The sequence below is a fragment of the Chiloscyllium plagiosum genome, unplaced genomic scaffold, assembly GCF_037043375.1.
Source record: "Chiloscyllium plagiosum isolate Xiang-an unplaced genomic scaffold, Cpla_swu_hap1 HiC_scaffold_16, whole genome shotgun sequence".
Classification (NCBI taxonomy): Eukaryota; Metazoa; Chordata; class Chondrichthyes; order Orectolobiformes; family Hemiscylliidae; genus Chiloscyllium; species Chiloscyllium plagiosum.
This window is the reverse complement of record NW_028270154.1, coordinates 64,620,880-64,645,985: the sequence shown is the minus strand read 5'-3', so window position 1 is coordinate 64,645,985 and position 25,106 is coordinate 64,620,880. Positions and strand designations below refer to the sequence as shown.

General features: G+C 43.4%; 1 long non-coding RNA gene across 1 annotated transcript in view; it reads left to right on the top strand.

Moving 5' to 3' along the window:
• LOC122556754 (uncharacterized) overlaps positions 1-25,106 on the top strand; it is an 81,143-nt gene that overhangs the window by 14,005 nt on the left and 42,032 nt on the right. The window contains exons 2-3 of the long non-coding RNA XR_015759806.1: positions 5,433-5,486; positions 16,174-16,266. This is a non-coding gene — a long non-coding RNA (uncharacterized LOC122556754). The remainder of the gene's footprint in view (positions 1-5,432; positions 5,487-16,173; positions 16,267-25,106) is intronic.

Below are 25,106 nucleotides of genomic sequence, written 5' to 3'. Positions count from 1 at the left end.
TGCAAACATGAATTGTGGAGCTGCAGCAGGCCACTTGGCTCCTCAGGTCTCATCCACTATTCAATAAGACCATGGCTTCTTATGCCATATTCTTGCCTACCTTGCTTACCAAGATCTACCTATCTCCGACACAGTATAAAAGTTCTAAATTCTCAACAAGAGAAATCGTCTTTTCTAAGTGCACTTTGTCATGAGCCTTTCAAGTAAGTCACCTTTTACTCTTTTCAATTCTAGTGGATGCAGCCGTAACCTTTTCCCTGAAGACAACCCACCCACTCCACACATTAGTCTGGCAAACATCCTTTGAACTGCTCTGACAGCAATTCCCTCTTCCTTTAATAAGCAAATGAATGCCATACACTGTACTCCAGATGTGATCTCACCCATGATGCACATAACTGAAATCTAGCCTCCTTACTTTTTGTATTCAATTTCCCTTACAATAAACAAAAACATTATTTAGCTTTCTGGTTTACCTGCTGAACCTTCGCACATTAACCTTTGCAGCACTTACACTAGGACACCCAGTCCCCTTGACATCTCAGAGCTCAGCAAACTCTTACATTTGGATAACATTTGAAGAGAAAATGAGGTCTGCAGATGCTGGAGATCAGAGATGGAAAGGTGTTGCTGGAGAAGCGCAGCAGGTCAGGCAGCATCTAGGGAACAGGAGAATCGATGTTTCGGGCATTAGCCTGAAGAAGGGCTAATGCCCGAAACGTCGATTCTCCTGTTCCCTAGATGCTGCCTGACCTGCTGCGCTTCTCCAGCAACACCTTTCCATTTGGATAACATGCTTGCTTTATTTCTTCTCTCCAAAACAGACAATTTCATATTTTTCCATATTACAGTCGGTTCTACTATAACATGTGTTACTTCAACGCAAATTGACTTTAACTCAATTGAAGAATTTAGATCATTATTTGTAAAATGCAAACTTTCCTTACCTGTATTGGCTATAAAGTGATTTTGGCCACATTAGTTTAAATGGCGCAGCTATTGCATGATTTTCTTATAACATAAGATCACACTAGAACGGAACTATTGTGTTATATCAGAACTGACTGTATACTCTATTTGCTAAAATCCTATATCCCTCTGTATTTATGGCCCGTTTACAAATTACTATGCTTTGATTTGTTTTGATTTGTTCTTGTCAATGTACCTAGGTACAATGAAAAGTTTTGTTTTGTATGCAGTTCAGGCAGATCATACCATACAAAGTGCATTAAGGTAGTGAACAGTGTGAAGTATACAATGATACAAGGGTAGAAAAGATGCACAAACAGCGAGATCAACATTTAATGCAAAATTTGAGTGGTCCATTCAGAAGTCTAAAACCAGTGGGCAAGAAGCTGATCTTGAATCTATTGATATATATGTATAAGCTTTTGTATCTTCTGCCTGACGGAAGAGGTTAGAGCAGAGTATAACTGGGATGGGAGAGGTCATTGATGATGTTGGCTGCCTTCCAAAGGCAGCGAGAAGTATTGATGGAGTCAATGATGGATGGCTGACCTGTGTGATGACAACAACTGTGTTCACAACTCTGTGTAGTTCCCTTTGGTCTTGGGCAGAGCAGTTGCCAGACCAAACCATGATGCAACCAGACAGACTGCTTTCTATGGCATGTCTATAAAAATTGGTAAGAGACTTTACTGACGTACAAGTTCCTTAGCCTCCCGATGAAGCAGAGGCATTGTTGTGCTTTCTTGACCATGGTGTAAACGTGGGTGGACAAGAACAGATTTGTTGGTGAGCATCACTCCTAGGAATTTGACACTTCCGACCATCTCCAATTCATTACCATTGATGTAGACAGGATGCACTCCATTTCGCTTCCCGTAGTCAACGACCAGCTCTTTTGTTTTGCTGTCGTTGATGGAAAGATTGTAATCTTTACACCATGCCACCAAACACTCTAACTCTTTTCTATATTCTGCCTCATTGTTGTTTGAGATCCGACCTACAACGATGGTGTCATCAGCAAATGTTTCGATGGAATTAGGACATAATCTAGACTCACAGTCATGAGTGTACAGGAAGTATAGTAAGGGGCTGAGTACGCAGGCTTGTGGGCATCAGTTAGAGGAATATTGTGGTCGAGATGATGTTGCCCTATTGCAGTGGGTGGAGCACAGACGTAGGTCTTGGAGTTTGGAGAGCAGTTTCATTGAAATTATGGTTGTGAAGGTGGAGCTTGTTATCCAGATGTTCCAAGGATGAGTGTAGGGCCAGGGAGATGGTGTCTGCTGTGGACCTGTTGTGATGGTAGGTGAATTGCAAGGGATCAAGGCAGGTTGGGAGGCTAGAGTTGATGTGAGCCATGACTAACCTCTTAAAACATTTCATAATGATGAAGGTCAGAACCACTGGATAATTGTGATTGAGGCACACTGCATGAAGGAGAAAGTGAGCACTGCAGATGCTGGAGATCAGAGTTGAAAAGAGTGGTAATGGAAAAGCGCAGCCGATTAGGCAGAATCCGAGGAGCAGGAGGGTCGATGTTTTGAGCATAAGCTCTTCATCAGGAAATTCCTGATGCTGCCTGACTGACTGTGCTTTTCCAGCACCATACTTTTCAATGGCACACTGAATGAGTTTTCTTTGGCACCAGGATGATGGTAGTCTTCTTGAAGCTAGTGGGGACTTCAGATCGTAGTAAGAAGAGGTTAGAGATGTCAGCAAATATTACCGCCAGCTGGTACATGCAGGTTCTGCGTACACAGTCAGGGACTCCATTTGGGCTACTCTCAAAAAGGCTGATCTGATGTCTAAAGCGGTGACTATAAGTACAAGCGCACCCGAGACTGTCAGGGCAGATGACATTGTTTCATCCTATCTTTCTTTGAGTCATCAGCAAACCTTCAATTCCTTCAGTCAAGTCATTTATATATATTTGGAAAGGAGACCAAGAACACCTCTTGCGCTGTTAACGCTTCCTTTTTAAACATCTATGGAAAAATCTGGGATGGAATTTTCCAAGCCCTTGTTCAGTTTTGGCAATGGTGAGAAATGTGGGAGAATAAAGTGAAAATGGAAAAAGCAGATTTTTAATGTTGAGAGAAAAAGTCTAAATTTCTTAAGGTTTTAAAGGCTAGATGAGAATCTTGCTGATAAGCAGTGAGGATCTTATTTCAATGTATTAGCTAATCTCACCTCACTTTGTACATTCCATGATTCTGCCAGTCACTGGTGAGAAACCAATTTCTGCCTTGAATGTCTGAGTGCTTACCTGGCAGATGCAGCTTTCTGGTTGATTCTCCAGCCATCCATGGACTTGTCCATTCATCAACATCTCAGGCTATTGCCCATCCGCAACGATTGGCTGTACCCTTCATCCAGGGATTTTTTTTTAATATTCATCATGGGATGAGGACATCAACAGCTGGGCCAGCATTTATTGCCCATCTCTAATTGCCCAGAAGGCAGTTAAGATTCAACTACATTGCTGCAGGTCTGGTGTCACATGTAGGCCAAGCCAGGTAAGGATGGCAGTTTCCTTCCCTAAAAGGCATTAGTGAACCAGATGGATTTTTCCAATAATTGATAATGGTTTTGTAGTTATCATCAGATTCTTAATTCCAGAATTTTATTGAATTTAAATTCCACCACCTGCTGTGGTGGGATTTGAACCTAGATCCTCAGAACCTGGATTTCTGAATTAACTGTCCAACGACAATACCAGTAGGTTATCGCCTCCCTGCCTTAATGGTAACACAAAAGAGTACATGAAGGGTGAGGGTAGGGGGGATCCTTGAATTTCAAGCAGAGATAGGAGTTTATTCTCAGAAATGTAATCTGGATAGCATTCCAGCTTCTGTCAACTTGCAACTGCTCAATACAAATAAAAAATGGCTGCCAGCACATTCACAATAGTTAGAATAAGTTGTTTTGTTTTGACTCTGGGTGGTAAGTGCAATTTGGGCAATACGAAGCTCTTCAGAGGGCAAATGGACTAAAATCTATGAATGCCTGATAAATGATGAAAGATATCTGCCATTAAATTACACCTTATGCATTGACCCACAAAATCTTGTCCAAATGCAATCAAGAGCATGATTGATCATGAAAATTAATTCTAATAATCTCTCTGAAGCAGAAGTGACCACCCTTAAAGTTATCATCTGGGTGCACCAATTCTCAATCATGTTCTAAAGGTGCCATAGCTGCTCAAGAGCTTGGAGTTGTTTTCCTTTGTAAATATGGGTTCGTATATCCAATATGCTGTTTCATGTCTACAGATCAAAGGGAAATGGGGTTTATCATGACTTATGATAAAGCCTCATATCTCTCTGGCATGATTGGTTAGGAATCTCATTACTGAAAAGCTGTTCTGTTTTTGATATTCTTCATGGGGGTTCATTGCATCTGTCTAATTGGAGCCTGCAATGATCGCTACTATCACGGTAGGTGAAGTCATATAAAGGCAGCAGAGAGAAATCAAAGATATGGAAAGGTGTCAGCAAACCCGGGAACAACAGTAGACCCAGATGGCTGGTGCACAGTCTCCAGAGGGAGACACTGCAGCAAAAGGTACTCTTAGGATGCAGAGGAGGATGAGGTGAGCTAAAGACTACAGTCCTCACTATCATTTCCTCCAGATGACCAAAGTACAATGCAGGCACAATTTGAGGATGTCCAAAGAAAACTAAATAGAAATCGAAAGTTTAGTTGCAAAAGCAAATGCAGTTTCTTTGTTTGTTAATACTTTCTCTTTCCTGTTGTTCAATTAAACTACTATTAACATCTGTTTAAGTGCTTTTCAACACTTGCTGGTTGTAAAAATGAGGATACTGTACGTTCTGATGGGCTTTGGGGAAACACGAACACAGATTCAAATGAGGTTACAACATTGTCTTACACTAAGGAAAGTAAGCTTCTCAGGTTTCATTCATGATCCTTGAGAATTGCATACCGAGTTTTGCTATATCCATTATGATTTTGAGAGTATCCTGGTGCAGATCCTATTCACCAACCTATCATCATTCAACGTCTGCAAATTTACAATTGTTAGATAATAATATTATACTTAAGTAGATTTCACTCCAATGCCCAGTGTGACAGAAGCTGGACTTGAGAGATCTTCTCCTACCAGATGAATAGTGACATGAGACAGAGTTTGCAGTTAACAAAGCTGTATATATCACCCATCCATCTATGACTGTATTTCCTTATTAAGCACTAAGATAGGATGAACCTTTGTCCCCCAATCCCTCTCTTCAGAAGAGTATGCTCTGATGAATGATCTCATGATCACTCACACAAAGTAGCCATAAGTATGAAACATGATTGTATACAAGGACTTATTACAAAATATTCTCATTAACTATGAATTCAGTAATCTCCTCAACAAAGTGCAAAGTCTTGCGGCATTCATGAACATACGATTGAAGAGTGTCTGAAATCTAATTTTATTCTGTTCACTTCAGTTCCTGGAGGCAGTCAGAGAGGTCACCAGGGAGCCACGGAGCTTGTCGGGATACGTGAGTATACAGCATAAATTACTTACTTTTAGGTCCCACATTCTTCAGTTCCTGGAGGCAGTCGGAGGTTACATATTTGGGCGGTTGCTGTACCCGAAACACTACTTAGGTAGTTTCTTCCACTCATCATCCTCCTCTAACCAAAATGAAATTCTGTGCGTCGGTTGGTAAGGTGACAAGTGTTTTCTTTCGTGTTTCATTTCTTCAGCGGCCTATTTAGGAATTTATAATAGTGGGAATGGAGGTTAGGGCAGTTGAATGTTCCTCTTGCAGCATGTGGGAGGTAAGAATCACCTCTAGTATCCCTCTGAATTCATTTGTGGGAAGTGCACCCAACTCCAACTCCTCGAGAACTGTATTAGGGAACTGGAGCTGGAGCTGAATGAACTTTGGATCATTCGGGAGACAGAGGGGGTTATTTGGAAGAGTTAGAGGGAGGTAGTTAGTCCACAGCCACGTGAAGAAGATAATTGGTTTACTGTCAGGAGTAGGAAAGAGAACTGCCAGGCAGTGCAGGAATCTCCTATGGTGGTTCCCCTCAACAACAAATATGCCATTTTGGATACTGTTGGGTAGGGGCAGAACTTACCAGGGGTAAGTAATGGGGCACAGGTCTCTGGCACTGAGTCTGTCCCTGTTGAGGGGAAGGGGAAGAGGAGCACAGCTTAGTCATTGGGGACTCCATAGTTAGCGGCCAGATAGGAGGTTTTGTGGGAATGAGAGAGACTCACAATTGGTGTGTTGCCTCCTAGGTGCCAGGGTTCATGATGTCGCTGATCATGTTTTTAGGATCCTTGAGGGGGAGGGGGAGCAGCCCCAAGTTGTGGTCCACATAGGCATCAATAACATAGGTAGGAAAAAGGTGGGGATCTAAGGCAGAAATTCAGGGGGCTAGGGTAGAAGCTTAGAGCTAGAACAAACAGAGTTGTTATCTCTGGTTTGCTACCTGTGCCACCTGCTAGTGAAGTGAGGAACAGGGAGAGCACGGAGCTGAACATGTGGCTGCAGGAATGGTGCAGGAAGGAGGATTTTGGATTCTTGGATAATTGGAGCTTTTTCTGAGGAAGGAGGGACCTCTATAAACAGGATGGTCTTCACCTGAATCAGAGGGGTTCCAATATCCTCAGGGCGATATTTGCTAATGTGCTTTGGAGGGTTTAAACTAGTCCAGCAGGGGGATGGAAACCTGAATTGTAGTTCCACTGTAAAGAAGGTTGAGGGTAGTGAGGTCAGAGATAGGTTTACAAGGTCGTGAGAGGGCACCGGCAATCAGGATGTTGGTTTGAAATGTATGTACTTCAATGCCAGGAGCATATGAAATAAGGTGGGTGAATCTGTAGCATGGGTTGGTACCTGGGACTTCGATGTTGTGGCCATTTCAGAGACATGGATCGAAGAGGGACAGCAATGGTTGTTGCAGATTCCACGATTTAGGTGTTTCAGCAAGAACAGAGAAGATGGTAAAAGCTGGGGAGTGGCATTGTTAATCAAGGGTAGTATTACAGCAGCTGAGAGAACATTTGAGGACCCATTCAATGAGATAGTTTGGGCTGAACTTAGAAACAGGAAAGGAGAGGTCACCCTGTTGGGAGTTTTCTATCAGCCCCTGAATTGTTTCAGGGATGTAGAGGAAAGGATAGCAAAGATGACTCTCAATAGGAGCAAGGGTAACAGGGTAGTTATTGTGGGGGACTTTAACTTCCCCAATATTGACTGGGAATACAATAGTTCAACTAATTTAGATGGGTCAATTTTTGTTCAATGTGCGCAGGAGGGTTTTCTGACACAGTATATAGACAGGCCAACAAGAGGAGATGCCATATTGGATTTGGTACTGCGTGAATGAACTTGGCCAGGTGTTAAATTTGGAGGTAGGTGAGCACTTTGACGATAGTAACCACAATTCGGTTATGTTTACAATAACAATGGGCAGGGATAGGTATATACTGTAGGGAAAGAGGTACAACTCGGGGAAATGCAATAATGATGTGATTAGGCAAGATTTAGGATGCATAGGATTGGGAAGGAAACTGCAGGGGATGGACACGCTTGAAATGTGGAGCTTATTCAAGGAACAAGCACTGCGGGTCCTTGATAAGTATATACCTATCAGGCAGGGAGGCAGTTGTCGAGAGAGGGAGCCATGGTTTACTAGAGAAGTTGAAGCTCTTGTCAAGAGGAAGAAGAAGGTTTATGTGAGGATGAGGCATGAAGACTCAGTTAGGGGCTTCAAATAAATTAGCCAGAAAAGATGGAAAGATAGGGCTGAGAAGAGCCAGGAGGGGTCATGAGAAGTTGGAGGCAGATAGGATCAAGGAAAACCCTAAGGCCTTCTATAGGCATATCAGGAATAAAAGAATGACTCGAGTAAGATTAGGGCCAATCAAAGAAAGTAGTGGGAAGTTGTGTGTAGAATCTGAGGACATAGGGGAAGCGCTGAATGAATACTTTTCGTCAGTATTCACATTGGAAAAGAGCAATTTGAGTGAGAATACTGAGACACAGGCTACAGGATTGAGGTTGACAAAGAAAAGGTTTAAGCAATTTTGGAAGACCCCTAGGCCTGATGGGATTTATCCTCAGATTGTCTGGGAAGCCAAGGAGGAGATTGCAAAGCCTTTGGCTTTGATATTTATGTCATCATTGTTGACAGGAGTAGTGCCAGAAGACTGGAGGATAGCAAATGTTGTTCCCTTGTTTAAGAAGGGGAGTTAGGACAACCCTGGTAATTATAGGCCAGTGGGCCTTACTTCGGTTGTGGGTAAGGTATTGAAAAAGGTTATTTATAACCATCTGGAAAGGAATAAGTTGATTAGAGATAGTCAGCATGGTTTTGTGAAGAGTACGTCATGCCTCACTAATCTTATTGAGTTCTTTAAGAAGGTGACAAAACAGGTGGATGAAGGTAAAGCAGTTGATGTGGTGTATATGGACTTCAGTAAGGTGTTTAATAAGGTTCTACACAGGAGGCTTTTGCACAAAATACAGAGTTTTGGGATTGAAGGTGATTTAGTGGTTTGGATCAAAGATTGGCTAGCTGAAAGAAGACAGAGTGGTGTTGATGGGAAATGTTCATCCTGGAGCTCAGTTACCAGTGATGTGCTGCAAGGATCTGTTTTGGGGCCACTGCTGTTTGTCATTTTTATAAATGATCTGGATGTGGGCGTAGATGGAAGCATTAGTAAATTTTCAGATGACACTAAGGTAGGCAGAGTTGTGGATAGTGCCAAAGGATGTTGTGGGTTACAGAGGGACATTGATAAGATGCAGAGCTGGGCTGAGAAGTGGCAAGTGGAGTTTAATGCAGAAAAGTGTGAAGTAGTTTACTTTGGAAGAAGTAACAAGAATGCAGAATACTGGGATAATGATAAAATTCTTGGCAGTGTGGATGAACAGAGAGATCTCGGTGTCCAGGTGCATAAATCCCTGAAAGTTGACACACAGGTTGATTGGGTTGTTAAGAAGGCATACAGTGTGTTGGCGTTTATTGGCAGGGGGATTGCGTTTTGGAGCCACAAGGTCATGCTTCAGCTGTATAAGACACTGGTAAGGCTGCACTTGAAATATTGCATACAGTTCTGGTCACCGCATTATAGGAAGGATGTGGAAGCTTTGGAAAGGGTTCAGAAGAGATTTACTATGATGTTGCCTGAATACAGGGACGGTCTTATGAGGAAAGGCTGAGGGAACTCAGACTGTTTTCGTTGGAGAGAAGAAAGTTGGGAGGTGACTTAATAGAGACATATTAGATAATCAGAGGGTTAGATAGGGTGGACAGTGAGAATCTTTTTCCTCAGATGGTGAAGGCTAACACGAGGGGACATAGCTTTAAATTGAAGGGTGATAGATTTAGGATAGTTATCAAAGGTAGTTTCTTTACTCAGAGAGTAGTAGGGGCATGGAACGACCTGCCCTGCTATAGTAGTAGACTCACCGATGTTAAAGGCATTGGACATACAATGAAATGATGTAGGTGAGATGGGCATCAGAGAAGTTTCACAGGTCGGTGCAACATCAAGGGCCGAAGGGCCTGTACTGTGCTGTAATGTTCTATGTTCTGTGTTCTATATTCTATACTTCTCAGAGATGAGCAGTATAGCTTCTATCCTCCTTGGGATGAATAAAGGGACAAGCATAAATGAAGTGTAATCTGTGCCACCTATGTGTCCAGAATGTTTGATTTCTCCTTGTCCTTCCATTATGTCTAGATGCAGACCTGTGATTTACAGCCACGATAAAGGCAGCTTGTTTTGTAATAGAATCTGTTAGTGTGGAATATTTAGGTGGATGGCTCTGGAGGTATTTGTAACTCAGAATGCTGAGCATGTCCTGCCCAGAAGCAGGGTCACCCTCCACAGCTTCCACAGGATTGGGGATCCTAGGCAGGGTGGTGGTAGAAGGGCCTAAGAGCATAGGAACAGGAATATGTCATTCAGCCCCTTGAGACTGTTCCACCAATCAATGAAAATTGGCCTAACTGCATAAACCTGCCTTTAGCCCATATCCCTTAATGTCTTTGCTTTTTAAAACTTTTTCTATCTCCAATCAAACACCCACTGCTATATGTGTAAAAGATTTCCATTCCGGTCTCCCTCCTCAGCACGGACTACAAAATATTTGCCAGGGTGTTGTCTTCTCGCCTGGCCTCCATGCTGGCCCACATGATTCACCCGGACCAGTCCTACATGGTCCCGGGCCGGAAGATACATGACAACGTCCACCTGGTCCAGGACCTGATCCATTTCTGTCGACAGGCTGGTCTGCCGAGCGCCTTCCTGTCTCTTGACCAGGAGAAGGCGTTTGACAGGGTCGATCACAAGTACCTGCTCAGGACTCTGCGGGCATTCGGGTTCGGGACGCAGTTTGTCGTCCGGATCCGACTTTTGTACGCCGCCGCAGAGTGTCTGGTTAAAGTTAACGGGTCCGTGACGGCGCCCCTTCGCTTCGGGAGAGGAGTGCGTCAAGGCTGCCCCCTGTCCGGCCAGCTGTATTCCCTGTGCGTGGAGCCTTTCCTGCGCCTCTTGCGGAGGAGGTTGTCGGGGCTGGTTCTGCGCAGCGCGGGCATGGGAGTGGTCCTCTCGGCCTACGCTGACGACGTGCTCCTCACTTTCACCGACCCGGCTGACCTGGGGAGGATGCGCGAGTGCCAGCCCGTGTACTCTGCAGTGTCTTCCACCAGGATCAACTGGGCCAAATGTTCCGGACTACTGGTAGGTCCGTGGCGGGTGGACTCTCTGCTGGAGGAGTTACGGGGATTCAGCTGGAGTACCACCCATCTCCTCTACCTGGGGGTCTACCTCAGCCCGGCTGAGGAATCCTGGCAGGAGCTGGAGGCCAAAGTCTCGGCTCGCCTAGGCCGCTGGACAGAACTGCTCCGAGTGCTATCTTACAGGAGTTGAGTGCTGGCCATAAACCAGCTGGTGGCCGCCATGCTGTGGTACCGGCTGGTCACTTTGGTCCCTCCTCCTGGCTTTGTCGCTGACATCCAGAGAACGTTGGTCGATTTCTTCTGGGACAAAAAGATGCACTGGGTCGCCGCGCAGGTTCTGAGTCTCCCTATTGAGGAGGGCGGTCAGTCGCTGGTGTGCGTCCGCACCCAGGTCGCGACGTTCCGCCTTCAGACCTTGCGGCGATACCTTTACGTCGAGCCTCCTCCTAGGTGGTGCGCCCTGGCGACGTATTTTTTACGTCAGGTGCGTAACATCAACTACGACACGCAGCTCCTGTTCGTCGACCATGACGGTTTGGAGGTCGCCCTCAAGACGCTGCCTGTCTTTTACCAGGACCTGATCACTGTTTGGAACATGGTTGAATCGCGCTGCGCCTACCCTCCAGCTAGAGTAGCGGCTATCGTCAGGGAGCCGTTGCTCAGGAATCCGCACCTCCGTAACTCGCGGGTTCGAGTGGCTGTCGGAGGGGAGGGCCGTGGCGGCGAGGGTGACCAGGGTCGGGGACGTGCTGGGTGCCGGGGTCCTGGGCTGGACGCTGCCGCAGGACATAGCGAGCAGGGCAGCGGTAGACGTCCAGTACATGGCCACCGCCATCCGACGCCTTAAAACAGCGGTGCTCGGACCCGACGTAGTGCACCAGTTGGAGGACGCTCAGGTGTGCGGTGGGATCCCGTCCGCGCTCACCGCAGCCCGGACGGAATTTCACATTGGCCCCAAGGTCCCGTACTTCCCGCGGGAGCCTGTGCCCCACAACCTGAGCCGCCTCCGGAATTTTAATTTTGTTCCCTTCCAGGGGGTAAAAAGGAGGGCCTTATATAGACTGCTGCTGCACACCGTCCACCTCTTCTCCCTCATCCACCGTCCGGACACGCCTTGGCGTGCCCATTTGCCACCGGGCGGTGGGGATCCCCAGTGGAGGGCTCTCTACACGGGAGTCCTCCCCCTTTCTCTTGGGGATCTGGGGTGGACGGTGCTGCATGCAGCGGTCCCCTGCAACCGCAGATTGCGGTGGTTCACGGACTCCCAGGCCAACTGCTTGTTCTGTGGCGCTGTGGAGTCCGTGGACCACGTATATATTGGGTGTGGGCGTTTGCACTCCCTTTTTGATTTTCTTAAAAACCTCCTCCTCTGTTTTTGGTTGCACTTCAGTCCCATGCTCCTGATCTTTGGGCACCCGGTACGGAGGAGGGAGGGCAGGTCTGAAGACCTCCTCATGGGTCTGCTCCTGGGCCTGGCCAAACTGGCATCAACAGGTCCAGGCAGCGGGCCGTGGAGGGGGTCGTTAGGGCCGACTGCCTGCCCCTCTTCCGCGGTTACGTTAGAGCCCGGGTGTCCTTGGAGAAGGAGCACGCGGTGTCCACCAACACCCTGGAGTTGTTCAGGGAGAGTTGGGCGCCGCAGGGAGATAAGTGTATCATTTCTCCCTCCAACTCTATTTTGATTTAGTCCCTACCCTCCCCTTCACTGTTTGATCACACAGCACTGCCCTTTGATGTGAAGGGCAGTGTTTGTCACTGGCCACTCGGATGTTTCCTTTCTTCCTGGTAGTGGAAATTGAATAAAGATTCATGCACCTTGTGTCTCTCACTGTGTCTCACACCTACACACACACACACCATGAGTGCTGGGGAAAAATAACTGTGGGGGTTAATAAAAAAAATAAAAGATTTCCAAACATCTACCAGCTTTTGTGTGTTGAGGTGCTTCCTAACATCTCTCTGGAACAGTCTGCCCTCAATTCGAAGACTATCCTGCATAGTTCTGAAATCCCCAACCAGTAGAAATAGTTTATCTTGATCTACCCTGTCTTTTCCTATTAGTATTTTGAAGACATCCAAAATCTTCTAAGTTCTACAGAAAACAGGCCTAATTTACATAGTCTCTCCTCATAACGTAAGCCCTGAAATCCAGTTTTCATTGTTGTAAACCTACACTGTACCTTCTCCAAGGCCAATATATCCTTCCCAAAATGTAGTACCCAGATCTGCACATAGTACTCCAAGTGTAGTCTAACCATGGTGTGTAGAACTACAGCATACTTCTACATCCCTGTCCTCCAGCCTTCTAGATACAAAGGCCAGCATTCCATTAGCTCTCTTGATTATGTTCTGCACCTGTTTGTGGCATGTTAATGATCTACGCATCTGAACCTCCAAGTCCCTTTTGACATCCATTGTATTTAACCTCACAACATTAAGAAAGTACCCTGATCTATTCTTTTTCGGTTGAAAATAGATTAGCTCATATTTGCTTACATTGAACTCCATCTGCCACAGTTTTGTCCATTCATTTAGTTTATCAATATCCTTTGTAATTATATGCTATCATCTACACTGTCTACAATGCTGCCTACTCTGGATCGTCTGTGGTGTCCTGAATGGAAGCTTTTGGGTGGATGGAGGTTCTGTTTCTGGTTCCTCCTTCTGCTGACACCTGCTTGTCTCTTTGAAAGGAAGGGGCACTTGAAATTAAATTTTGGTGTCCCTTTAAAACCATTTTTCCTTTAGTATTTCCTATGTGGCATAATACCTCATGTGACTGTTGTTAGAGCAGTTACTTCCATTCACCAAAAATAAATAATTTATAATGTCAGCCCATCCACCGACCGTCTTTAACTTGTCTACACTGTTGTGCGCCATTTTCTCCTGAAATGATACAGAAGGAGGAATTGAGTAAGATTAAAGTGGCTTCAAGAGCTATTATTGGTAGTGTCTATGTGGTGAGATGTGCCACTGAGTGAGTAGAAAGCGTAAAAGAAAGGAGGGTTAGCAGTTTGGGAATCCTGTAGTGGGTGAGAGCATTTAAGTGGAAGTGTTGCATGCAAAATTATAAGTAGGAGACCACTTTCCTTAATGGGAAGTGTGTGCAGTAGCAGAGTTATGGTGAATATGAGGTAGCAGAGAGAAGGTGGTAGCACTTAGTCTTGTGAACACAGAAGGCTACTGAGCTTCTTTTGATGTTGCAGGATGTATATTTCACCCTGGAGAACTATTGAAAGACAAGTTAGTCCCTCACTCTGCTTGCATTATTCACTGAGACACTGATCTGAGTGTCTACATCCATCCAGGCTGGCAGCATCTGGCACTGTGGCATTCTTTGGCTATCTGGAGGGAAAAGGACAGTTCTCCTCTCTACCACTACCTCTGCCTGGGTCACCAGGTTAATAAAGCGGGATGCCAACTTCCCTTTCATGGTCACATCTTTGGTAATAAAAGGCAAGCAGTAGAACAGTGAAGGTCCTCTCCTGTCTTGCCGTGTTGCAGTTGCTGTGGATTAACTACAATGTCCATTATGCAAATGTCAGATGGTCCTGCATCAGCAAGGTCTTCCACCTCTGCAAATGCATGATTCAAAAAGAAGGGCAATGCAGAGGCTGGATGCATAGTGAATGTGGTGAGCAGTGAAAGATTACTCAAGAAAAGTCACCATGGGGCATGATGCCACACTGTCCATGACACTCCATGAAAATAATACTTCGCCAAAAGAGGGGCAATTTCAGTCCTTACTATCCATTTTTACATTTTTATCCAGCTTTCTTTCATACTCTAAATTTTTTCCTCTTTCTGAATTTTTTGCTGTTGTTTTTAATAGTCTAACAAACTCTGACCTGCCACCCATTTTTGCACAATTAGGTGTTTTTTGTTTACAATTATTCAAATGAATGATGCAAGCAGATTGAGGGACTAACTAGTCTTCCAATGGTTCTTTCTTGCAAATAAAGGTCTGCCGCCTGTGGAGTCTTTCTAAAGCTGCTTCAATAATAATGTTATTTCTCAATGTAGAGATGCTGCAACATTTATTCTCCCTCCTTAAGAGCAAGATAGATTTAAGGGCAAGATGGCCGACCCCCAAAAACTCCCTTGACCCTGAGGTCATCCCATAGCATCATGCTCAGTGAGACAGGAAGGCTGCAAAATCATGCAAATGACTGACCTCATTTTGGAACACAAAGCCAGCCCCTTTTACACTGCAGAAGCACTCAGAGCCTGAATATTCATGATCCCAGCATAAGATCAAACTAACAACTTCCCAAATGATCGGTCCTGCTTCAAAATCCTTAAAATTCTGCTGATTGGAGAAGTAGCAAGGAGTTCCTCATCCCTGTCCCTGCATGGTGGCTGACAGGAAAATCCTGAACTGATATCAACGAAAGAGATCAAAATGCAGATAGTCTTTCAGACATCAATTCATGGATATGGCAGTGTAAAGGAAGCTGGCGCTATCAGTTTAATAATTCCATAGCAAATAAAGTATGCAGATCAGCAAACATTCCTAATCAGTGTACCTAAATGGATATTTATGGACAAACATTAATCCCGGTGTTATGGGAAAAGGCTACTATTCATTAATATAAGCTGTAGAAATGACTGAAGATAGATCAGCTGTCACAGTAATTGTTGGCAGTGGCAGTCCCCATACCAGATGTGATATCAAACATGCAAATGTTATAGTCCTCGAGCTTTCTGTGCAGTTAGTATGTGAGTTTTAAAATCCCAGAAGCATGTGGCACAGCTTTGCTTTAACCTGGCACTGATGTTTACTGCTTCACAGAACAGGCACTGATTCTTGTGCCATTCAAAATAGAACACATGGCATCTAGCCTGGTATCCAAGGAGACTCGAGTGACTCAAGCACAGTAAATTTCAGAAAATAAAGCCATTAGGAAACACAAGCTTTTTGAAAAATTAGTGTGTCAATATAACTTGTATAGTTGCACAAAGCCTGTTTTAAAAATCTCCTTTCTATTTAAGCAATGTTAATTTCTGTTTATATTTTAGAAATTGAGAGGTCATTCATTTAGCAATTGCATGGCATTATATAAAAGGACAGACTAGTTTTCTTCTAGCACCAATGAAGTACACGAAAGATACCAGGAAGAAACTCTATTCTGCCATCAGTTCATTACTTAGGCTGAAGTACTTGCTGAACTCCTCAGCAAGCCTTCTAATCTCTGCACGCTGTGTTTTCAAATGTTAGCTTTTGGATAATAAAGAGTGTAATCATAGGAGTCTAAAAACAGAGTAGAGAAGTTTTATTTTGTACAGTTGCCCAAGAAAATAACACAACTTAATAAGTGGCAACCCACTATCACTGAAGCAAGAATTTAACATTTAGGTCTGCAGGCCACAGCATTTGTCATGAAGATGCATTTTATAAAATAGTCCTCACTGTTTATATTTGTCACAAGATATTTTAGTCACTGCATAATGTTGTTTGTGATATGTTTCTTCATATAGGTAAAGTTGCAGTGCTCTTACCAGACCATACAACTGCTCTCTCATTAGAGAGACAATTGGTGATGGCTTAACCTGATGATCATCATATCTCAGGTGAGGGGAGAGGTTGAGGAGAAACATTCATAGTAACTGCAGACAGTGTGGGAATTGAACCCATACTATTGGCATCACTCTGTATTACAAACTAGCCATCCAGATAACTGATCTAACCAGCCTCTTTGCTTTCTATATGTTACACAACATAACAGATATCATAGGCAGTTGCATTTATACTGAATCAGTTATGTGGAGGCTTATTAACAATTAACTACAGACACTAATTTGACATCTCAGATTTACATATGTTTACTTAGATTGCTATCATTTTACAAACATGTTTGCCGAACAGACTGAATAGCAGGATGAATATCTGTCTGCTGACTGCAAATATACAGACAGTAAGATGGAGACTAATTATATCAGAGCATTGCATGTTGTAATATCATTTAGTCAGCTTAAGGTACAGTGCCTTTCTGAGATCTATGCAATAATACAGCAATGTGTAAAATGATTAGCAGTTGTCAAAATTTTAAAATATCTCCAAATCACCAGCTGGAAAATTAATCAAGCATTCATGTAATTTTCTGAAATAATTTCACACAAATTTATATTAAAAAAAAATAGAAATACTTTAGCAAACATATAATCATACTGAACTTGAATGTATACATCTTTGCCATACTATATGTAGCTAAAGACAATTCAATAATCACGATCTGTTCTGTCTTTTTAAACAGTTTGCATATCAGACTTTTTCTATTATTACTATTAAGTCCCAGTCTGAGTGTCTATTAGAATGCTGCTCTACAACATTTCACAATGTCAAAACCACACAGCAAATGTCAGACAGTGTCAACCCTGATCTCTTCATTATTTCCATTGGGACCATGTCCTCCCTCACCTCCATTTTCCATGACACTAGTTCTCATTGCATCCGTAGCTTCTCCTGTGGCATTTTTTGTAAATATGCTGCAGTCCATGTTGACCAATGCATGCTGTAACTAGACACTAGTGACAGGAGATTAAGTAGCCATTAAGTAATCACATCTTGATGAGATGTGAGTATAGATTGAACAGCTGAGGCTGCCTGAAATAGAGAGAGCACTGTTATAGACATCAGTAGGAGTGACAAATGACTTGTGTATACCCAGTATAAATGCCTGTCTGCAATATTCATATAGAGGAAGCAGGGAGAATGATCAGTGTGGGACCTTCATTAACTTATATTAATGATCGAAGCATCACGTGAGCCTACCATTCATTAAAGGATAATGCAATCCAACAAAAAATGTAAACATCCTTGATGCTTCAGGAGTGCACCTAGAATAGTTTGATCATTCACCTGATTTTTTTTCTAAACTTCATAATCATCGCCATGTAAATAATAAATGCTGTGAAGGAAGTTAGAACCCTAATCTAATCAAATGGTTTTGACATTGTTCATAAATTGTACAAGGTTTACATTTTATGATTTATGATGTCATCAGAATCCAATGATTAAATTACAGCCTTCACATTATTCACTTTACTGGACTGAGTGCTGTTATCCATAGTAAGCTCCTGGTACAGGACTTTTAGAACATTTGGCAGTTCATTATTTGAGGTCACATTAACAGCTAATACCACCAAATGGTAAAGGGCTCTCTTTTAAAAAATGCATTTCAACAACTGGGTCCCTATATCCCAGAAGTGAAGTTTTAAAAAGTTAGTTATTTATGTTGTTGATATATATTCATAAATGACTTTGTTTATGTAGATGGCAGATACACTTCTACATAATTTCACACTATGTGTTAGAAGTCAACACAGAGCTTTCCCATCATCAGTCAAAATGATAGCTTCAACGAGCTGGGATCAATTTTATATTTTAATGTGGCAATATAAGTGTCTCTATAGTATCTGACCACTTATTATTCACTTGTGTTGGCAGTGTGACCCAAGAAATGGTGGATGGAGCATCCACCAGTGATAGTTTGAGGTGTGCTGCTTGTCCTATATGCAAGCTAAGCTTGTGTCTCAAAATGGCTTGGACTTCATGGCAATTACAAATAGGTGTTACAATGGGGACACAAGGCTGCAATCTACCCTCTGCTCAACTACCTATTGCACACTGAATACTAAAATCAGACACAATGAGACAAATATAAAATACATGTAAACCATAGCACTCTCAACCCTGAATTTGCTGGTCACATGTTCAAGTTCCATTGCAGAAATCTCTCAACTGACAGTTCTAAGGAAGTTCTCAGGAAGTACTATATTGACAGTGATGACTTTTTTTTAAAAAGGTGAGACATTGTTTGGGGCCCCATCTGCTCAAAGGTCTCATGAAAGTTAAGCTTGGGTTCTACCAGGGAAGTGTGCCTCAATGAATATCTTTAAATATCCTATCTGATATTTGCATATTGCCATTTGTGGGGACTTACTGTGTTTGCTACGACATTTCTTGCATTACCGTGGTAACTGTACATCAGAAGTAATAAATGAATAGAATTATTGAATATTTACAGCATAGAAGGAGGCCACTTGGTCTCCCCTGTCCATGATGCCTCAGTTAATAGTCTGATTATCTATCCTTTCCACATTGACATGCGAAGTCTTTTCTCTTCAGGTACATCGTCGATTCTTCTTGAAAGTCATAGTTGAATCTGCCTCCAAGGGCAATAAATTCCAGATTGTAACCACTTGCTCTGCAAAAAGATTTTGATGCCGTTCATGATTTAGTATATGTCAGTCTCCATATGGCTATATCACAGATAGTTAAGGGCTTCATGAGTCAGATATCTGAAGTTTATTTACTGCATTAATTATTTGCAGTGTTATGATATAACAGACTTTCACACATGCTTTCAGTCTGTGCTTCCTGATTTTTCTATATGCACAAAAGCACACACAATTAGTTGTCTATACTGACTCCATTTCACAGAGAGAGTGACACTAAATATGTCGACATTTGTTGCATTAGTGGTATTTTTAATTTGACATATAAAAGGAAATTTGGAGAAATAGTCACAAGCATGCAAACATGTCATTGGACATGGAAAAAATCAGTTGCAATCTTGTATTACAGCGCAGATGAAATCTCATGTGGATGATGAGATTCCCCTATGTGTTGAGATTGATGGAGTTGACAAGTATCATACAACTAGATCAGTTGATCAATGTCCTTACTAATACAGGGTCAACATATGCATTTACATCCCAGCCTTTTGGTTATTTTTGCACCTGTATCTTTAAGTAGAGCTTGTGGAATTATGACTTGTTTATTTTTGAAGATTACATTGTTGGGGAGTCTTAATTTGTCTTTGAATGTCCAGAACAAACAGTACAGCTCAGGGACCTATTGGATGCCTTGATGCTACCTGTTGCTGATCAACTTGAACAATTCCTCCAGCAGAGGGTGACTGAGAGGAATAAGCATCATGTCAACACATAACATTTACAGCCTGGAAGCAGTCAGCAGCACTGAGGAGTGGATTGTCCAGCGACAGCCCCCGTGATCAGCAGCAGCAAGAGTATCCAAAAGTGTAAGACTAAAAGGTAGAGGCATCGCTATGGTGCATACATTACAGCCTAGTAGCAGTTGCCTGCAGTGAGGGATAAAGTATTTCGTACATCCTCAGTTATCTGAACAAGGTCTCAAAGTCCTGATGCTTGGGTAAACTCTATTATCTGAACAAAATACTCCCCTCCTGTGTCGTTTGGATAACTGATATTGTACTGTACAGGAGTAGTTAGCATAGTTTTGTGCATGGGAGATCACGCCTCACAAATTTGTTAGAGTTCTTTGATGAAGTGACCTTAAAGATTGATGAGGGGAGGGTGATAGATGTAGACTATATGGATTTCAGTAAGGTCTTTGATAGGGTTTCACATAGTAGGCTGCTCTGGAAGGTTAGATTGAATGGAATCCAGGGGACCTGGCAAATTGGATACAAAATCGGTTTGAGAATATACAAGGCATGATTAGAAGTTTGCAGATGACACTAAAATAGGCAGTATCGTGGACAGTGAGCAAAGATATCAGAAATCAGGACCTTGATAAACTGGGAAGTGAGTTGAGAACTGGCAAATGGTGTTTAATATAGATAAATATGAGGTCTTGCATTTTGGAACTTCAAATCAAGATAGGAGTTTCATGGTAACTGGTAGGATCTTAAGGAGTGTAAGGGAACACCTTGGAGCACCTTGGAGTTCAGCTGAAAGTGGCACAGGTAGACAGGGCAGTGAAGAAGGCTTTTGGCAGACTGGGCTTCAGGGTACTGAGTATAGAAGTGGGAAAGTTATGTTATGTTGGTGAGGCTGCACTTGTATTGTGTTCAGTTTTGGTCACCTTGTTATGGGAAGGATGTTGTTAAACTAGAAAGAGTGCAGAAGAAATTTACAAGGATGTTGCCAGGACTCAATGGTCTAAGTTATAGGGAGAAGTTGGATAAGCTAGGACTCTTTTCTTTAGACCGCAGGGAGCTGATGGTGGGGCCTTCTCAAGGTGTATAAGATCATGATAGGCACGGATAGGGTGAATGCACTCAGTCTTTTTTCCAGGGTTGGGGAATCACGGACTAGAGAGCATCAGTTTAAGGTTAGAGGGGAAAGAATAAAAGGGAACCTGAGGGGCAACTTTTGTTTTACACAGAGGGTGGTGCGTGTATGGAATGAGCCGCCAACAGAAATGGTTGAGGCTGATACATTAACAACATTTACATGGGCAAGTACATGGATAGAAAAAGTTTAGAAGGATATGGAGTTAACGTGGATGGACATTTTGGTCGGCATGGACCAGTTTGAGCTGAAGGGCCTGTCTCCGTGCTCTAGGACTTAATTGCAGTTGATCATTATCTGATGTAGCTGACTGAATCTACTTGACTGTAACCAGAATATATGAGATAAATGTTGCAGTCTGAAATCATTAATGTTATAATTGGCTCAGCTGTCATTTCATGGATAGTGATTACACCATAGATTCACATGTACTACTAGACTGATAATAGCCGGTCCATCTGTATCAATGATCAAGAAGGTTTCAGGTGGATATTTTAAGAATATGTATTCTTGATGGCATTTAAGATGGATAATGCTAATACATGGAATGTTGGACCCATTGTAAGCAGTTAGGTTATCGCCTGTGTTTCGGCACGGCATTGTGTCAGTTTTCTGAATATCTATGAATAGATCAACAAGGAGCAGCCTATCAAGTAGCAAAATCATGGCCATTCTGATGGTAACCTCAAGTCTGCATTCCTGCTGACTGCTGGTAACCTTTCATCATTAGCTTATTGAGAATCTCTTTACCTCTGCCTCAAAAATTCAAGGGATGTGGCTTCCATCATTTTTTCAGGAAGAGAGTTCCAAAGACTCTCAACCCTCTGAGAGAAAAAAATCACTTCATCTCTGTTTCAAATGACTGACCCCTGATTTTGAACAGTGACCCTTATAATTTATATATTCCACCATAAGAGGAAACATCCTCTTCAAATCAGGATTTTATAAATTTCAAACAGTCCACCGCTTACACTCCAGTGGGTATAAGTCTAATCTGTCCAATGTTCACACTTTGGGACTGGAGCTGAGTGGGAGCGAACAGATAGCAGTCTGGGAAGGTAAGAGATTATAAAAACTTACCTCGTGGATTTGGGGCTGACATTTCGGGAACCAGGGCTAAGTGGGCGTGAACGGAGAGCTGTCTGGGAAGGTGTGATTATAAAAACTTACCTCTTGGATTTGGGGCCTTCACTTTGGGACGAGAGCTGAGTAGGAGTCTGAGATGGTAAGAGTTTCTGATTCTGAAGGGGAATCAGAGTGTCACTGGAGGGCTGTGATTTGATTGGCTAACAAGGAGTCTACTAAATTTGAAAGGTGAAAATGAGGACTGCAATGATGGGATGATGAATGGCTTTTGCCTGAAACGTTGATTCTCCTGCTCCTCAGATGCTGCCTAATCTGCTGTGCCTTTCCAGCACCACACTCTTGATTACTAAATTTGAATCTGTGTTAAAGTGAATCTTGCTAATTTATTGATTACAACTTATTTATTGGTTACAACTTGCATAAACAGAGATACAAAAACAGTTAAAAACAAAAAAAAATCAAAACTTATCATATAAAATAAGGATGGAGGATCAGATGATGTGCTGTTTCTACATGATGTGGGAGCTGGTGGACCCCACTGTGGTTCCCAGTGACCATGTCTGTAGTAAATGTTGGTGGTTTGAAGAACTCTGGCTCAGATTCAATGAGCTGAAGTCTGAGCTTCAAACTTTGTGACAGATCCGGGGTGGGGATGGGGTTCAGTTACAGGGGAAATTAGAAAACCCAAATTAAAGGAGGAGGTAAGAGTGTACAACTCCAGAGAGGTTATTAAAATCTCCATCACAGACACAAGTAGGATAGAGTGAATGGAAAGGGTTAACAATCAAATTTCAAGCATGCTGGACAAATGAATGACAATGAGAAGAGGGACGGTTAACACAGGACTGAAGGTGTTATCTCTGAATGCATGCAGTATAAGGAATAAGGTAAATGAGCTCGTGGCACAGATCGAAATTGGCAAGAATGATGTGGTGGGCATCACGGAGACATGGCTGCAAAGGGATCAGGATTGGGAGCTGAATATTTAAGGATATACAGCTGGACAAGCACATGGATGGCACATGTTGAGGAGTATGTAGGTTAGATTGTTCTTAGGTTAAGATAAATGCTCGGCATGACATCGTGGGCCAAAGAGGCTGTACTGTGCTGTATAGTTTTGTGTTCTATGATATACATCCGATCAGAAAGATAGGCAGGCGGGCAGAGGGGGTGGGGTTACCTTAATAGTAAGAAATGAAATTTATAAACAGTAAGAAACGAACTAGGTTCAGATTGTGTAGAATTTGTGTGGGTAGAATTGAGGAACTACAAACATTAAAAAACCATAGTTGGAATTATGGACAGGCCTCCAAACAGTAGTCAAGAGCTGGGGAGCAAAATACACCAGGAGATAGATAGGGTGTGTAGGAAAGATAAAGTCACAGTGATCATGGGGGCTTTCAATATACAAGTGGAGTGGGAAAATCAGGTTGGTAGTGGATTGCAAGGAAAGGAATTTGTGGCATGTCGATGAGATTGCTTTTTGGAGGAGCTTGTGGTGGAGCCCACTAGGGGACATTTTAGTGTTGTACAATGAGGCAGACTTAATAAGGGAGCTTGAGGTGAAGGAACCATTAGGAGCAAGTGATCATAATATGTTTGAATTTACTCTGCAATTTGAGAGGGAGAAGATAGAATCAGAGGTAACGGTATTACAGCTGAATAAAGGCACTACAGAGGCATGAGGGAGGAGCTGGGTAGAATTGACTGGGAGAGGAGCCTAGCAGGAAAGGCAGTGGAACAGCAATGGCAGGGGTTTCTGGGAGTAATTCAGTAGTCACAGCAGAGATTCATCCCGAGGGTAAAGAAGCATGGTACAGGGAGGCTGCCACAACCATGGCTGACTAGGGAAGTCAGGGATAACATAAAAGCAAAGTGAAAGCATATAAAGCAAAGGACAGTGGGAAACCAGAGGATTAGGAAACTTACAAAGACCAACAGAGTGTGATGCTGGGAAAGCACAACAGGTCAGGCAACATCTGAGGAGCAGGAGTATCGATGTTTCGGGCATAAGCCCTTCATCAGAAATAAGGCTTGTGGGCTGGGAGCTGAGAGATAAAAGAGGGAGTCGGTGGGGGGGGGCGCGGAGGTGAGTGAGGTTGGGGGGAAGGTAACTGAGAAAGCAATAGGTGGATGAAGGTGAGGGAGAAGGTGATAGGTCGGGGAGGTGGTGATGGACAGGTTAGGAGGGCGGTGCTGAGTTGCAGGCTTGGAACTGGGATAATGTGGGGGGAGTGCAAATGAGGAAGCTGTTGAAATCCACATGTGGTTGCAGAGTTCCTAGGCAGAATATGAGGCGTTCTTCCTCCATGTCTCGGGTGGTAACAATTTGGCAGTGGAGGAGGCCCAGGCCCAGAGTGGGAGGCGGAGTTGAAATGTTCAGCCACAGGACGTTGGGATTGGTGGGTGCGGGTGTTCTAGAGATGTTCTTTGAAACGATCCACAAGTAGGCGTCCTGTCTCCCCGATGTAAAGGAGACCACACAGGGTTCAACGGATGCAGTAGATGACATTGGTCGAGGTACAGGCGAATTTCTGATGGATGTGGAAGGATCCCTTGGGGCCTTGGACGGAGGTGAGGTGAATGGTGTAGGCGCAAGTTTTGCACTTCCTGCGGTGGTAGGGAAAGGTACTAGGAGTGGAGTGTGGGCTGGTGGTGGGGATCATGGATCTGATGAGGGAGCCACGGAGGGAACACCGGTAGGGGTGGGGAGGGAAATATATCTTTGGAGGTGAGGTCCATTTGGAGGTGACGGAAGTGGTGTAGGATGATGTGATGTATGCGGAAGTTGGTGGGGTGGAAGGTGAGCAGCAGGGGCATTCTTGTTGCATTGGGAGGGATGGGGCTCAGGATGGTGGTGCGTGAAGTAGAGTAGATGCACTGGAGGGCATCATCAATCACATGGGAAGGGAAGTTGCAATCTCGGAAGAAGGAGGCCATCTGGGACTTTCTGAGGTGGAATTGGTAATTCCGGGAACGATCCGATGGAGGTAGAACATAGAACATAGAAACGTACAGCACAGAACAGGCCCTTAGGCCCATGATATTGTGCCGAGGTTTAATCCTAATGTAAAATATAATAACTTAACCTACGCACCCCTCAACTCACTGCTATCCATGTGCATGTCCAGCAGTCGCTTAAATGTCCCTAATGACTCTGCTTCCACCACTACCACTGGCAATGCATTCTATGCATTCACAACTCGCTGTGCAAAGAACCTACCTCTGACGTCTCCTCTATACCTTTGTCCTAATATCTCAAAACT